The sequence below is a fragment of the Artemia sp. Qi Xiang Cuo genome, chromosome 9 (genome assembly GCF_049724085.1).
Source record: "Artemia sp. Qi Xiang Cuo chromosome 9, ASM4972408v1, whole genome shotgun sequence".
NCBI classification, from domain to species: domain Eukaryota; kingdom Metazoa; phylum Arthropoda; class Branchiopoda; order Anostraca; family Artemiidae; genus Artemia; species Artemia sp. Qi Xiang Cuo.
Window position 1 is genome coordinate 53,062,839 of NC_142802.1, and position 17,531 is coordinate 53,080,369.

At 35.8% G+C, this 17,531-nt stretch overlaps 1 protein-coding gene across 2 annotated transcripts in view; it reads right to left on the reverse strand.

Moving 5' to 3' along the window:
* Positions 1 to 15,912, reverse strand: part of Idi (Isopentenyl-diphosphate delta isomerase) — a 97,975-nt gene extending 82,063 nt beyond the window's left edge. Inside the window, exon 1 of one of the 2 annotated variants that reach the window (XM_089094711.1) lies at positions 15,820 to 15,912. The gene's annotated coding sequence lies outside the window, so the exon portion shown is untranslated. The remainder of the gene's footprint in view (positions 1 to 15,819) is intronic. The other variant, XM_089094710.1, reaches the window with a different exon arrangement.
* Positions 15,913 to 17,531: the final 1,619 nt, after the last annotated feature.

A 17,531-nucleotide genomic window follows, 5' to 3' on the forward strand; every position in this document is an offset into this window, starting at 1 on the left:
TTTCTCGACACTTCAACAGCAGATGCTCTTAACTTTCAGGCTCATTGCATTACGGACAGGTTTCTTCATCAACCCAAAACCATGCTTTATAACGTCCTACTGCTGCGTGATTTGATAAGAGTCTGAACATCGGTTTTACTTTTTGCCTTGTTAAATTCTTACAGATATTTCTTTCTTGCTTCCAGTTTGTTTTTCTAGTGATAAAAACGTTTCCTGGAGTATCTCTTCTTGATTCAAATCTTTGACATAAAATTATTAGATATTTCCAAATATCTAAACCTGATGAGTGGTAGCTAAATTGAATGCAGGTCTTCCTGTCTCTACAGCATATTCTGCCCTTCTGTCCGCTATTTCATTACCTCTTATTCACGTGTTCGCAGTAATCCATTGCAATATAATTTCTGTGTTCTCAATGACCTTATCAATTAAGTTGAAACGCTTTAATACTTTTCTTCTTCGATTGTTATATTTTCTTGAAGGATTTATTATTGCTCGTATTGCACTTTTGGAATCTGAGTAGATGATCACATTCTCTTCAGTTATACTTTCCTCAGCAGATTCATTGGCTTTGGTGATTACTCATATTTCAGCTTGAAATACACTGCAATATGGGTTGAACTTGAAATTCCTTGAAAACTTCTTTCGGGGCACCATAAAGCTGCCCCTACTTTTGTTCTCTTCTGATTTAGATCCATCAGTAAATATGACAAGATAACCTTCGTAATGTTGGTTTAAAAGAATCCTAAAACATATATCTGAATTTAAATGCACGTTCTGGGGGAATTCTATATTGTAAAGCATCTCATTTACCATCCTTGGTGGGGACTATCAGTTTTTCAACTCGTAGCATTTCGGATAATTTCACCTCAATTTCTATGTTTTTGCAAATTTCTATTGCAAATGCAAGACCATTTGCCTAGTTCCTTGCCAAAAAGAGAGGAACAATTGAATTGTGTGCTATCAAATATCTTTCTACTGGTAATTATAACCCCTAAATTTGCTAAATAGCCTATAACCTGGAGAAAGGTCTATTCATATCTGAAGTCACAATTTTCCAATATTTAATCTGTTTGCTCTTTTGAAAGCTATTCAGTTTTTAGGTAAATACCACATTTTACTCAAAAACAAAATTTTCGGGGGAGGGGGCTACACAAAAAAAAACTAAAAAACGCATAAAAAGTGTGTTTATATCCATTTTTGTTACGTTTTTACGAGTCAGACAAACATTTCGGAGGGGGAGGGTTCAAGACCCCCTAATCCCCCTGGTTACGGCCATAGGTTCCTGGTTCATTGTTCCTTGTTCTTTGCACTTGCATAGTTTTGGGTAGTCTGACGGCCAGGTTTGATAGTCTTAGACTTTACAGGGTGACTTTTTTCTAATGTCCAGATTTTTCTAATATATTTGATTGTTATTATCTTTCTCCTTCTGTTCAGATCAACCAATCCACTCTCTGACAGTAGAAACGATAAAGGGGTTATACGAGCTGAGCATATAGCTGAGCAATAATCCATTTTTGGTAATATACATCTACAAAAACATTGAAACAGAAAATCTGTAGATAGGCCACAAGACATATACGCATAACATTCCGTGATGTTGACCCTTTTCAGACATGCTGAATGAAGATTGATAATGCAGGAATTTCAGGTTACTTTGGTATCAATGACACATCCCACAGCTTTTGTTTTCTTGACATATTCTTTTGGATTTCCATTCAGTATTAGGTCTGGTAGGTTTTCTAGCCCTTTCCTGATAAATACTACTGCCCTTGTTTTATGGGCAAATAACTTCAGGTTGGTCTCCTTTGTCCATTCTTACAATCTCTTTATCACACAATTTGCATTCTGCGTCAAGTGATACATATCTTTCGGCATAACCCAAGGGTTGTCATGTGTAAAAATTGTACTACAGAAAATGTGACCAGGCTCAGATCGAATAGTTGAGGGACACTCTCTATATATTAAATATTTGAATAAAATACACCTGCATAGCTGGTTACGTACGTAAACTTGTACGTAGTGCAAAATATCTCTAATATATGACTATTCCGATTAAATTCAATAAATTCGACATGAACTTTTACGGGTATCAGTTTTGTATCTTCTAAAGTATATATTAATTATATGATAATAAACAAATTAATAAATCTTATTCAGCAATACAAATTTGCAGTAAATATATTTTTAATTGTTTGAATAATCCATACTTTATACATTATAGTTAGAAACAATTTGTTTTAAATTTCAAAATCTTTTTTTGTTCATTCTGAGGATAACACGGGGCCCTTTCAAATCCAGGGCCCTATAGGGCCAAATTGCTCCAATCACCCTTCATCCACCCCTGAATGTGACACTGTTTGACGTTTGACGGCTATAATTTTCTATGAATTTTATGGTCATTTTTGGCGGGAAGAATGCGATAATATAGATAGCGTTAAAGATATTTTGTATTTCAGTACGAGTATAATTGTTATTGCGAAAAAAAAAAAAAAATCTATTTAATTACAGTAAACTTGGAATATTAAAGCCGTATGATAAAATTTAACGAAAATTTTCTCTACAAGCTTTATAACAGTTGCACCAATTATAAGTTAGTGGGCAAGTCTAATATTCTTGGCAGACGTTCAACCATTTTGCAAATGGGAAACAACACTTTAAATTGAGAAAGTTATTTGAAATGGTGAATACTTGAATGCAAGAGTAGTTTGTCTTCAAAAAGGTATATAGTATCCTAATAATATCTAGGCCTATTTACAGCTTTTAATTGATCATTTGCTTGTAATTATACTAGCCTAGGTCTAACTTGTGTTGCCTTGTTTCTCCATTGAATTAGGCTAGGCCTAGCAGGACTATTGTCATTTTATTTTAGAGCCAATTGTCTTTTGGTGGCCTAGTTGTCTAGGGTAAAATTCTAGATGAGCTACTTTTTGCTATCTTGGAAAGTGGCTAGCCTAGGTTAGGAAAATAAAACTTTCAGGGATGGATCTACAGACTAAAGTATGGGTTGGCTAGCCTACTTGTATGTTAAAAAGAACACACTCAAGAACTATGTTGTGTAGGATCTAACAGAAACCAGTTTCTCTTCCTGGATTGTTTATGATTTGGGTAAATATTTACCAAATCATATTAGCCTATTGAGTTACAATTAAAGTGAATATACTACTCAATGCCTTTTTTATGCTCTTTACAAATATAATAATCATTTTGTTGGAAATGAATTTTAACCCCCACCCCTATATATACCAATTCAGGGTATATATTTACACATTAGGGGGGTGAGGAGAAATTCTAAACTTACCTCTCATTTACATCAGAAATAAAACTAGGTCCTCAAAGACATAATTTCCAGAACTTTCTACTATGTTGAACAAAATGGCTCTCTGAAAATTTTGATTGAATGTGTTTGGGGGAATGGTGGGTGTGAGAGTTAGTTACCATCCAATCACTTTTAACTATTAAAAAGGGCACTAGCCCTCTCAATTTCCAATTGAATGAGCCCCTTTTGAAGTTTTTACAACAACTTTATCATTAAAAACCTTATATGCCCCCAGGGCGTAACTTACAATCTTTGCCCTGGGGACTCTGGGGGTTTTGTCATCCTTAAATACATAATTTCCAGAACATTCAACTATGTTGAACAAAATGGCTATCTGTAAACTTTGATTGAATGTGTTTGGGGAAATGGTGGGCATGAGAGGGAGGTTAATTACTTTCCACTCACTTTCAACTATTAAAAAGGGCAGTTTCAATTTCCAATCAATGAGCCCCTTTTGAAATTTCTACAACAATTTTCTATATAAACCTTATAAGCCCCCAGGACATAACTTACAACCCTTGCACTGAGGACTCTGATGGGGTTATCTTCCTAAAAGACCTAATTTCCAGAACTTTCAACTATGTTAAACAAAATGGCTATCTCAAAATTTTGACTAGATGTGTTTGGGGAAATGGCGGGCGTAAGAGGGGGGTTAGTTGCCCTTCAATCCGTTTCGACTATTAAAAGGGCGATAGCCCTTTCAATTTCCAATTGAAGAGTCGTTTTGGATGATTTTACAGTATCTCCTTCTATAAGAACCTGACATGCTCCCAGGGCACAACTTTAAAATCTTGCCCTGAGGGTTTTTTTGGGGGGGATGGGTTGTCATCCTTAAACACCTAATTTCCAAAACTTTCAACTGCATTGAATAAAATGGCTATCTAAAAATTTTGATTGGATGGGTTTGGGGAAACCAGGGCGTGAGAGGGGGGTTAGGTGACCTCAAATTACTTTTGACTATTAACAAGGGCACTAGCCCTTTGAATTTCCAATTGAATGAGCCCTTTTTCAAGTTTCTACAACAAAGATTTCAATAAAATCTTATACGCCCCCAGGCCATAGCTTATAACCCTTGCCCTGAAGACTGTGGGGGGAGTGTCCTGCTCAAAAGCATAATTTCCTGAACTTTACAAAATGTCTATCTAAAAATTTTGATTGGATATGCTTGGGGTAATGGTGGGCATGGAAGGGGTGTTAGTTGCCTTCCAATCACTTTTGACTATTAAAAATGGCACAAGCCATTTCAATTTCCAATCAAATGAGCCCTTTTTGAAGTTTCTATGACAATGTGTTCTATGAAAACTTTATATGCCCCCAGGGCATAACTTACAACCCTTGCCCTGAGGGCTGGGGGGGAGTGTCCTTCTCAAAAACATAATTTCTATCTGGAAATCCACAACACTGAACAAAAAGGCTATCTAAAAATTTTGATTGGATGTGTTTGGGGAAAAAGTTGTTGAAAAAGGGGGGCTAGTTGCCCTCAAATCAATTTGGACTATTAAAAAGGGCACTAGACCTTTGAATTTACAATTAAATGAGCCCTTTTTAAGTTTCAAAACTTATATGCCCCCAAGGCATAACTTATAACCCTTGCCCTGACAACTGTGGGGGGAGTGTCCAGCTCAAAGGTATAATTTCCTGAATTTTGACTATTAAAAAGGGCACTAGCCCTTTGAATTTCAAATTGAATGAGCCTTTTTTGAAGTTTCTATGACAATGCCTTCTATAAAAACCTTATATGCCCCCAGGGCATAACTTAAAACCCTTGCCCTGAGGGCTGTGGGGGAGTTTCCTCCTCAAAAACATATTTTCTATCTGGAAATCAATTATGCTGAACAAAATGGCTATCTCAAAATTTTTATTGGATGTGTTTGGGGGAATGATGGGGGGGGGGACTTGTTGCCCCCCAATCACTTTCAACTATTAAAAAGGGTACTAGCCCTTCGAATTTCCAATCAAATGAGCCTGTTTTGAAGTTTATATGACAACGCCTTCTATAAAAACCTTATATGCCCCCCGGGCATAACTTAAAACCCTTGCCCTGAGGGTTGTGGGGGAGTGTCCTCTGCAAAACATATTTTTGATCTGGAAATCAACTATGCTGAACAAAATGGTTATCTCAAAATTTTGATTGGATGTGTTCTGGGGAATGATGGGCGTGGGGGGGGGGCTATTTGCCCTCCAATCAATTTTGACTATTAAAAACAGCACTAGAACTCCCAATTTCCAATCAAATGAGCCCCTTTTGAAGTTTCTATGACAACCACTTCCATAAGAAGTGCTCAGCTCTAAAGGAAAAAAATAAATAAATAGTACATTGTGCCAACATCATTCTTATATGCCCTCAGGGCATAACTTAAAACCCTTGCCCCGAGGGTTGTGGGGGAGTGTCCTCCTCAAAACATATTTTCTATCTGGAAATCAACTATACTGAACATAATGGCTATCTCAAAAATTTTGATTGGATGTGTTTGGGGAAATGATGGGCGTGGGGGGGGGGCTAGTTGCCCTCCAATCACTTTCGACTATTAAAAAGGGCACTAGCCCTTTGAATTTCCAATTGAATGAGCCTTTTGTGAAGTTTCTACAACAACACCTACTATAAAAACCTTATATTGCCCCAGGGCATAACTTAAAACCCTTGTCCTGAGGGTTGTGGGGGAGTGTTCTCCTCAAAAACATATTTTCTATCTGGAAATCAACTATGCTGAACAAAATGGCTATCTCAAAATTTTGATTGGATGTGTTTGGGGAAATGATGTGCATGGGGGGGGGGGGGCTAGTTGCCCTCCAATCACTTTTGACTATTAAAAAGGGCACTAGCCCTTTGAATTTCCAATCAAATGATCCTTTTTTGAAGTTTCTACAACAATGCCTTCTATAAAAACCTTATATGCCCCCAGGGCATACATTAAAACTTTCCTGAGGGTAGTGGAGGAGTGTCTTCCTCAAAAACATATTTTTTATCTGGAAATCAACTACGCTGAACAAAATGGCTATCTGAAAATTTTGATTGGATATGTTTGGGGGAATAATGGGCAGGGGGGGGCTAGTTGCCCTCCCATCACTTTCGACTATTAAAAAGGGCACTAGCCCTTTGAATTTCCAATCAAATGAGCCTTTTTTGAGTTTCTACAACAATGCCTTTAATATGAAGTGCCTGTCGGAGAAAAAAAAACACATTATAGCCACATCATTCTTTACTTAGGCAGCACTAGCGCACTGCCTATGATTTGTTCTGCATGGCCTACTTTCCATGGTAAAATTCTAGTTTAGTCACTTTTTGCTATCTTGGAAAGGGGTTAGGTTAGGAAATGAAACAGTAGGCCTACTTGTCTATTATATAAAACACATTTGAGAAATGAAGTTGGGTGACAATAAAATATGACAAAAATAGAATGCTTTATTAGCAAAATTCGGAAGGTAATTTGTGAATTATTAAATTGAGAGCTTTGGCATCAGCTGACCATCTCAAAGACAAAGAAAAGTTCATTATTAACATGATTCTTGACCTAGTTCATTTTGGTTCATTGTTAATATGATTCTTGAGGACACTGGTTAGTTTGCTCTGACTAGTGATAGAATAGGTAGTGTCTCATCATGGATGTTCAAATTAAGATTTGGGATTTGCCAAGGACCAAAGAGCAGGAAGAATCTTACTGCAACAGTGGGTGCTTGGTGGAGTGTGCTGAGAAACTGGTGAAAGATTTTTAGTGGACATCTCTGACCAAGGGTCAGAAACTTTACTCCAACAAATTAAGCTTAACATAGAGCCAGGATCAACAATCATTTCAGATTGTTGGAAGGGCTACAACACAACTGAGCTGTAAACAAGCAGGTTTCATTCATTTGAAATATGAACCACAACAATAATTTTGTTGCTGCAGAAACCAGTGCCTCTGCCCAAAAAGTAGAGAGAATATGGGATTCCACAAAGTAGAGAAACAAACAGCACCAAGGTACATCCCACCATCATTTACATTCATACTTAGTAGAGTACACATGGCAGGCAGCATTAAAGGCAGAAGGCCAAGTTCATTTTAACATGATTCTTGTAGACATTTCTGCATTCTGGGATATATTTCCAAGTTGTAGTTTTCACAATTTTGCTAATAAAGTATTCTATTTTCATTGTATTTTGTTTTTTTCATTAGGACTAACCAAACTTCACTTCTTGAGTGTGTTCTATATAATAGACAAGTATAATAGACAATAGACAATATAATAGATATAATAGAATAGACATGAAACTTTCAGGGATGGGTCTACAAACTATTGTATGTCCCAGGAAGGTATTTTGAAGTACCTACCACCACTCCTTCTCCCTCTAGAGGGCCCTGACCTTTGATCACCTTTAAAAATCTTTGTGTTATAAAAGTGAAACCTTGCAAAATAGATCATCTGCTTAAATAAAGTACACGAAAACTGTTTTCAGCTTCACGTTTTTGCTCAATCCTAATTTATAAGGTTTCAAAGATCCACAAATACATTTCCTAAATTTAGTCTAGAAATAACCCATTGATATGGCTTAAAATTCTACTCAAGCAACAGGAATTGCATTTTCAGAACTAGAACCAGAAAAAAAAGGTACTTCTATGTTAAATGCACTCTTTTGTATACTGCCATGGAAACCTGTCACCAAAAACCTGTTTTTGACAGGTTAATTCAACACACTGCTATAGGGTAATACAATGTAAAGTGTAGTTTTCATTGTGTATACAACATTTAAACTGTTGTTTTTTGGAGTTGGGGGGGGGGGAAGGGACCTAGGTTAGGTTCAAATAATATATGCTATGCTTTATTCCCCCCCCCCTAATCTGCAAATATGTAGCCCAAATTTGTTTCTAAAATATTAGGCTATATAGTCATCCTATTTTATTTCATTAGCATTAACCAAACTAGCACTATATAAAAGAGTGCGTTTAGCATAGGAGTACCAAAGAAACTGATAGCTGAAAATTAAAGTAAAATGTTGTTTTGTTAAAGTTTCAATAGGTCATAAGTTTAATGTTTTCAAGCTGTCAAGTAGGCAAATTTCTAAGAAATCAGAAGAGGGTGAACATGGGACCTTGGCAATACCTCCCCAGAGTATATTCATGACCCTGGATTAATTACTGAAAGTTTCATTTTCCTAACCTAACCCCTTTCCAAGATAGCAAAACGTAGGTAAACTAGAATTTTACCCTTTCTTTCCACATTTCTTTGTCATAGTTTCCATAATTTTGTTTCTAAAGTACTGCCTATATTATCATCATGTTTGGGTATATTTCACTAGGGTTAACTTAAATTCACTTATTGAGTGTGTTCTGTTTAGCAGCAAGTACCAAAGTATGTCATGGGAAGGTATTTTGAAGTACCTACCTCCACTGCTTCTTCCTTTAGAGGGCACTGACCTTTAAAAATCCTTGTTTTACAAAAGTGAAACCTTACAAAGTAGATCTTAAGTAGAAGATTACCAGAATCTTCCACCAGAACTTAACCAACTACAACAGTCATCACAAGGAGTGATTCAACAGGATCGAAAGTCCTTATTTCACTCCAAGCTGTGATTTAAGGTAATTTAAGGTAATTATGGTTAAATGAAGCACAAGGAAAGTATTTTCAGATTCATAACTTTGTTCAATCCCAATTTATGAGGTTTCAGAGATCTGCAAATACATTTCCTAAATTTAGTAAGACATAGGAATCAGATGATGACTAACATAGTAGCTTGGCAATATCTTCCTCAAGTATATTTTCGGCCCTATTTCACTAGCCTACTGAAAGCTTTATTTTCCTAACCACTTTCCAAGACAGCAAAAAATAGCTTGTCTAGAATTTTACTTTTATCTAGGCTAATTTATCCTATTTTATGACAGTGACATAGGCTAGCCTACCTAGGTGGCAAGGGACTGCACTTGGCTGCAGGTGCAAGATTTGTTGGGATGGCATTTAGATACTAGCCTATATAGGCCTGTACTATATATTTTGGGAAGAATAGGCTCATTTAGGCCATATTTCTAACCAATTGGGATGTGTAAGAATCCAAGATTACCCCTGGCTACTAAATAACTAGGCTAGGCTAGCAGTTTACTTTTTGTCACAACTCTTTAGGAACAAATCCAGAAACATAAGGGCTGTTTAATTAGAATAAGAAGCTTTTTAAAGCAGTGAAAAATATTAGCATAAAAAGTAGGGTATTAAGGACAGGGGAGCCCCTTTCATATACAGACAAATTTGTGTTTGTTTTAAATTTCCATGTTGCTGCTTACTTTTAGTTTAAAAGATTTTTTTTTATTTAGACTGATTTCCGATTATTGTTCAAATAATGCTGGAAAATCTATGATAGATTAGGTTATGTTAAATTTGGTTTTAAATATCAGAAATGGGTTAAAACCTAACTTAAGCTAACCTAAACTGACCTAACCTCATCTAACCAAACCTAACCTAAACTCCCATCATCAAACCTTGCATTAAATTGAAAAAACTGACTGGCCACAGTGACTAAATCCAAGAAAAAAAAGGGATTTTGGACATTCACCAGTGAATGTTGACATTAAGAAATTTTTAGACATTCACCATAACAAATTATATTGTATTATATTGTATATACAAATTATATTATATATTGTATAAAAGTTATGTATGTCAAGTATTACTTAGAGAAACGATTTGACCTTGAAAGAGGTTATGTTGAAAAATAGATCTATTGTAATAGAAAGATTAATAAATAATTACCAAATTCTACATATTTTTATATCATCATATTGACTTTGCAGCCAGTTTAACCTTAAATGTATATATGCAGTGTACCCTTAAATTAAGAGGGAACAAAATATTGACTTTACAGCCAGTTAGGCCATAATGCAATAGCCTATATGTAATGTAGGCCTACCCTTGACGATATTGGGAATATGAAAATGTAGACAATTTTACACTAGTAACCACAGTTTATATAATTATCCAGTATGATCTTTCCCTATCTCACCCATTATAAAAACCCGGACGCTCCCGTGCGAGTGCTCCAGAGAACGTTTTTGCAGATAGAAACATAGGCGGCATCAGATCTATTCACGGGTAGACAAGTCAGACTGTGATCTAATCGGAAACAAGTGGAAACCCGCTATTACGAATAATGCACTTTGTTGGAAACAATCGGAAACAGACTAACCCGCTAATGCAGAAAGAAGTGGGAGGAGCCTTTTGTTCGCACCGAGAACGAAGACCAGAAATGATCTGCGATAAGCTTACTGGATAATTATATGAACTGTGCTAGTAACTAATGCCTTGCTTTGGTTTTGTTTTTTTATTGTTAATTACATTTCTTAAAAAATGATAAACTCACCATAAATTACAAATAGAAATGGCTGGTAACAGTAGATGGTTGAACTTTCAAAACCATGGATAGATTAAAACTTGCAATATAATCTTATTGAACCTAGTTAGTACTGTAAAGCTATTTGTTGTTTTTTCAGAATCATGTGCTGTAAATAAACTACTAATAATAACTCAGGAACTACTTTATTGTGTTTTATTGTTATTAATGGTCATTGTGTAAACATCTAACTCTGGGTGACAATGATATTTCTAACCATCAAGTGTATTGAAAACCAATAATAGCTGCACTAGTCATGCACATGTTTTTAACCCATAAAGATGACTATACTCTAACAAATGATGGATGATATGCTTTGGCTTTGTTTCTTTGCTATATATTAACTGTATATACCTAGGGAACCAGCTATTGTAACTCATCAGTTTTTACTAGAAAGGGTATGGTAGTACCCCCTTAAACTTCCCTGACATAAGTCTAGCCAGAACACCAGAAAAGAGGTAGACTAATTTGCACAGTTTTTAATGCCTCATCTTTGGAAATTACCATCCTCTAACAACCTATTCTTGCTTGCACATCCCTTTCCATAGCAGAAATTGAACAGAATTTTTTTTTGTATCCTTAAGGGCATCAGAAACCAATAATAGGTACACCCACTAGAAAAGGTGCCAGCTCCTCATCACCAATGATGACTGGGGTATTTATTGACTTTTTAGCCAGTTGAAGCTTATCCATTTTAATTGTTGGAATCATTAGGGATTAAAACTTACAATATCATCTCTTAGATATAGAGCCTAAAAAGTACTGTGTATCTACCTCTAACTTTTCAGAATCATACTGTTGCAGCTACTCTTTACTTTAATCATTGCAAAACTATGTCATTGTGATGTATTTTTTATTTATATTTGATGTGTAACCACATGGAGACAAATTTCCTTACCTTCAAATGTGTCAGAAATAAAGGAAATGTAGACACATTATTTGTCTTAGCCAATAATACATATTAGGAACCAATCATAGGTACTCCAACCAGGAATATTTCCAAGCCTCTTATCAACCAAGATGACCACAGTTTATCAGCCAAATCTTACTTTCTAGTCTCTAAATTGCCTCAGCTTTTGGTCATTATGTACATCAAAACTGAAGTTGTTAACCCCTCAGAACCTTTTAAATGGTATATATCATGAGAGAATTCAAAACTTGCAATATAATCTAATTGAAGCTATTTGGTACTATAAAGCTATCTGTTGTTTTTTATAATCTTACTACCATAGATAAACACTGCAAAAATAAAAGAAAGGTGCACCGGCTGTAGAACCAGATAACCCCTACTCCCTGAAGATGACTGTTCTCAATTAAAAACTCTCTTACTTGTCTTTGAATTCGGTTTTCCCAATTCTTTTTAACAAACATAAACTGATTTGCAGAAGTTTCTGACCCCTTTAATCAAGAAGATGTCTTACTTGTACTTCCCTCTCTGTAGTGGACATGAAACCAAATTTTTCCTACCCTTAAATGCACCAGGAGCAAGTTGTAGGTACACCAACTAGCACCAAAGATGCCAACCCTTCATTGCAAAAGGGGTAAGAGCCAATTGTTATTTATAAATCCCTCCCTTGTCTTAAAATTTGAACTAGATGTGTACCACTACACTGAAGCTGTCAACCCCTTGAAAATTTAAAATTGCGTATCTAACCCCTTAGCCATGAAGGTGACCGGGCTCTGTCAATGTATTTTTTTTTGTACGTTCCTCTCCATAGTGGACATGAAACCGAATTTTTCATCAGCTGAATAATAGATACAATAATTGGCAAAAGATGCAAATCCCTCATCGCAAAGATGACGTAGGCATAGCAGCCGATTGTTGCTTACATGTTCCTTCCGTGACTTAAAATTTGAACCAGATTTCTTTTTTCCAATGTGTACCATAACACTTGAAGTTATCAACTCCCCAAGGTTTTTAAAATGGCGTATCTCATGAACGGATTTTCCTACGAAAAAAAATGGATCTTTTATGCTTTGATCTCAAGCCTATTTATTAGCCTTGACGCAAGAATTCATGTTTGGTTCAAAAGTATATTTTCTTGCAACAGACGAACTGTCTAACATCACTACTTAGAAAGAAGCATAGGGAAAGTGCCAATTTCTGTAGCGATTGTGCCAGGTAACTGTCGCACATCTTAAGCACTTTTTTATTTTAGTCCAACTTCGATTTGAAACTGGTGCCTGCCAGCTTGAATGGGAGCTTTCCAGTCGAAAGCAAAAACATGGCTCAATTATACGAAAGCTTAGGTGCCTAACTTCAGATGGTGCTTTTCAACATAGACTGTAGAACTCCACTTCATATTCATACATTGGCCTTATCACTAGCGAACAGCATTCTTTTTGGCCCCAGTTAAGAGTTATACGCAGCTTTCCAATAATATAATGTCATATTCATCAATTCGGTCTGTGGTGCACACTTACCGTAAAAACCGCGGAATTTAGATCCTTACCCGCCTTACCTCTTTCTAGCAATAAGCTGAGACCAGCAGACCAGGAGAAAAACGACAAGACCAAAGTATTGCTCTGCAACACAATTAGTGTAATATAAAATCTTAGTTACATGTGGCGCTCCAGGAGCTGGCACGTCATCTAATGGTCCAATTGGGACTATATATTTCAGGGATTCCCCTTAATAATATTTTTCTACAAGAGAGACTCTTAACCCTCTATTCTGGAAAAAAAACACGCAAAAAGTGGCACTTTTTGTTGCGAGATATAGCCTAAAAGTAAGGAATATATCCAAAATATCCTATATGTAGCATTTAATTTGCTTGTTGAATGGCTGTCAAGAAACATTTTTCTCAACAATCTAGTTTTGTTTATTAAGAAGTAACCAAGTCTTAGTTCATGTGGCACTGCCTTGTGTGACGCTTCATCTTTGCATCCAGTCGAGTTTGTATATATTTCAGTAGTTCTCCTTAATAATACATTTCTTAAGAGGGACTAGCCTGTTTTCAAGCCCATTCCAGAAAGGGCCTACAAAACTAGCACGTTACATTGCGATGTGGTATTCATGTCTAGCACTATCAGTGCCAGTTTACAGACAACATAGTGAAAATAACTTTATTTTTTATGGGATCCTTATTCGTCTTTCTACCACAACGATGGGATTTTCAATTTATTTTCCAGTTTCCTAATCCATTCTATTCCGGAAATTGTACCGAAAAGTGGCACTTTTCGATGTCATATAATACTCAAGACGATGCACTCTCAATGCCGATGTAGAAAAAGTACGTGACAATTAACATTCGCTTTCATATAATCCCTTATTCGTCACTCTGGAACCATCTGTTAATTCAACGACTCCGTGGAACAAAAACAAGAAGAAAAAAAGGAGACACATTAGTGCTATCCATGCAAAAATAGTTTTTCCCTTGTTTTTCAAGATGGTGGATTGTAAACATCTGATAAAGAGTTATCGAAAAGGATGTATTTATTTTATCTCAATTTAACGTCACGCTTATGCTCTTTTTCGAAATACTCAAAACAAGTTTTTATGACTACACGTTATTGTTCAGCTAAATCCAAATTAAAAAATTGAACAAATTATTTTTTCTTTGAAAACTTACCTTTTAAATTTAGTTTACTAAGAGTCGTGGTTCGTTAATTACTAGGCTGCGGCAGTAGCTGCAGCCATGAGAAAATTAAGTCTTTTATTTCAAAACTTGATTAGCTAAAAGTATCAGCTGACTGCCAGGTGCACTGGCCTCAATCCAAAAGAATTCAAGCTATGTAAGCATTTAATGATCGATGCCAATGTTGCCAATGACTTTTTCCAACTTAAAAGGACCAGATACTTTGGGACTGGCATATTCTAATTTGTTCTTGAATGACTTTTGTTCAGTTTTTTTGCCGAGTCCTTTTTCAGTAGTTGAACATTTATGTTTCACAGTTCTATATTAACTATATTAGGCTAATTGTTGACAGCTGATGTAAAAAAAAATATCTTGGTACTTCCGTATTAGCCAGTACATACTCGATAATTCAAGTTAGGTTGATCTGATGAAATATACCAAATATGATGAAAATATGATACTTTAGTTTATATAATTTGGTCTATATATTTGCACATTGGGGGGGGGGCTAACATACCCCCCCCCCCTAATGTGTAAACATATAGCCCAAATTATAGAAATCCAATTCATTCTTTCACCGTTATTTGTCTTTGTGGCTATGAAACCTGTTTTTTGAGATCTTACACTTAGCAAACTTCTCAAGTGTGTACTGGCTAATACGGAAGTACCTATTTCTTATTAAATAAAATAATGTGGATCTACCGGAGAAGAAAATAGGTATGCATAAGAATGTTTTGAGAAATCTGTACCATGCAAAACGGAAGGTACTTTTTATTCATAAGTAGCTACACTACTTACGAATTATATGTCGCATCAGGGGCGTCAATCGGGAAACAGGGAGGTAGACAATTGCCCCTTTGAAAAATATCTTTCTGGTATAGTACTTTATTTGGAAAATATGATTTTTGATAATTGAAATAAGATTTTTCAACCGTTTCCCCGCTATACTTGTAATTTAACCTTTTGAATAGCCTAGAACTGAAATCATGTTTTTTTTCTGAATAATTCGTTTCTCTGTATATGATGTTTACACCCAAGGATTGCAAGATATAGCTTATCAATTGTATAAATTTACTGTCTAATCATCTCTGATATCCCCTACCCTTACCGTTGTCAATTCCTTCCCTAACGGGCGGAATATTCATTGATATATACCTTGCCCTTCCCCCCAAGTTTCGAAAATATCGACATAAGAAAATTTGAAAACAAGTAAAATTTGGACTACAGGGCTCAGCAATACCACCGACGTTGCTCATTACCTTTGGCAGTTTCGCAAAACGCTTTATTTTAAGATAGAGGGAATTAGGACATAGAAAAAGTTGTAAAACTAGTCATTTTGGCCCTACAGCTAAATATCAAATCCTCTTGGCAACGCTGAGTATATTCTCCTGTCTGCGAAGTCCCACCTCTTTTATCCAACATAAGAGAAGTTCGATAGCTCTACTATTGAGATTGGGCATCCTCTAGTTAGTTTCTTTTTGTGTTGAAAATTTTTGAAGTTAAAACTACTTCATTTGAGGATGCAAATGATAAAAGTGAATGGTTTTGAAATAATTCAGTTAATGACTTACCGAATTTTAACTATTGCTTTCAAAAGGGGTTCAATTCACAAGATATCACAAGAATTTGTTCAAAGGTAAAGAATTTGTTTCACTCTCTTGTAGAACAGTAGCCATTTTAATCCTATTTTCTTATTGGTTTTGATAGTATTCTATGGGCGGAGCTTAAAGGAAATGCGCATAATGAAGGTCAGTGACTAAAAGTTGCATTCAGTGACAATTATATCTTAATTTCGCATCCTTAGATATATTTCCAATAATTTTTATATAGAAGCAAGGAATTTATTGTCAATTATTTTTAATTAAGTCATATAATTCATGTTGAGTCAAAATAGATAAAATTACTACGATAATTTCAGGGAAATCGTCTGTTTTCTTGGAGTTAGTAAGGGGAACTATCAAATAATTGTCGGGGCGCCAAGGTCTATTTAAGTCCATGTCAGGACATTTTTGGGTAAATTTTTTATTATTCATATTATTGACTTATGAATAAAGTAAACATACCACTTGATGCCTTTTTTTATGCTCTTTCCAAATATAATAATCACTTTTGTTGGAAATGAATTTTACATCCACCCCTATATATACCAATTCATTGTATATATTTGCACATTAGGGGGGTGGGGTTAAATTTTATTTCTGATGTAAATGAGAGATAAGTTTAAACTCCCTTCCACCCCCCTAATGTGCAAATATATAGGCTACCCTGAATTATATATAGGGGTGGGGGGTAAAATTCATTTCCGACAAAAATGATTACTGTATTTGGAAAGAGCATAAAAAGAAGGCATCGAGTGGTATGTTTACTTTATTCGTAAGTCAATAATATGAATAACGAAAAATTTACCCATTTTTTTATATAGGACGTTCGGAACAATCGGAGTAGCTACTTAGTAATATAAGAGGTTAAAAAAGAAGGTCTAGGCTACCTCTAGCTTACTATTTTTTTTTCATGTGAGAAGGGAACTAAACCTCGCTTTAAGAGCTTAACCTATTTTGATTTTAATCAAGGGATCTGAAACTAAACAATTTCGTGCCACCAGGTTAACAACCTTAGGAGCTACATCCGTGTCTCCTGCCGGGCCGTATCCATGGGGACGTTTTTGGGGGGTATATGCCCCTGTTCCTCAAATAGTTGAAAGCTACACTAATTACTGGAATAGAGGGGCAAAAAAAATAACGGAAGACTAAGGGTACTTGTGCATTATATGGTACACACAAAAGAAGTCAAGTTTGGTTAATGCTAATGAAATAAAATAGGATCAATATATATAATAGTTTAGAAAGAAATTTGGACTACATATTTGCAAATTAGGGGGGTGAGGGGTAAAGCATAGCATATATTAAATACGTAACGTAACCTAACGAAGGCACCTTCCCTCCCCCCTAAACCCCAAAAAACAACAGTTTAAATATTGTAAATGCAATAACAAATCACGATTTGCATTCCGTTTATTTCTTGCAAATACCCGTTTGACGGGTTTCCTGTCTGGTTTCTTTGTACACATGGACGCCCTTAAGCTGAGTTCGAGGGGGAGGGGGGCAAACCACGTCTAATTGGCACTTTTAATGATATATAATAGAAATCTCAGAATAAAAATATAAAAATAAGGCAGCATCATTCAGACAGGGGGGCGGGCGCCGCCGGCCCCCCCCCCTTATGGGCGCCCATTTTTGTATAGTGTATAGCAGTGTTTACCATATAATGCACAAATACCAGACTA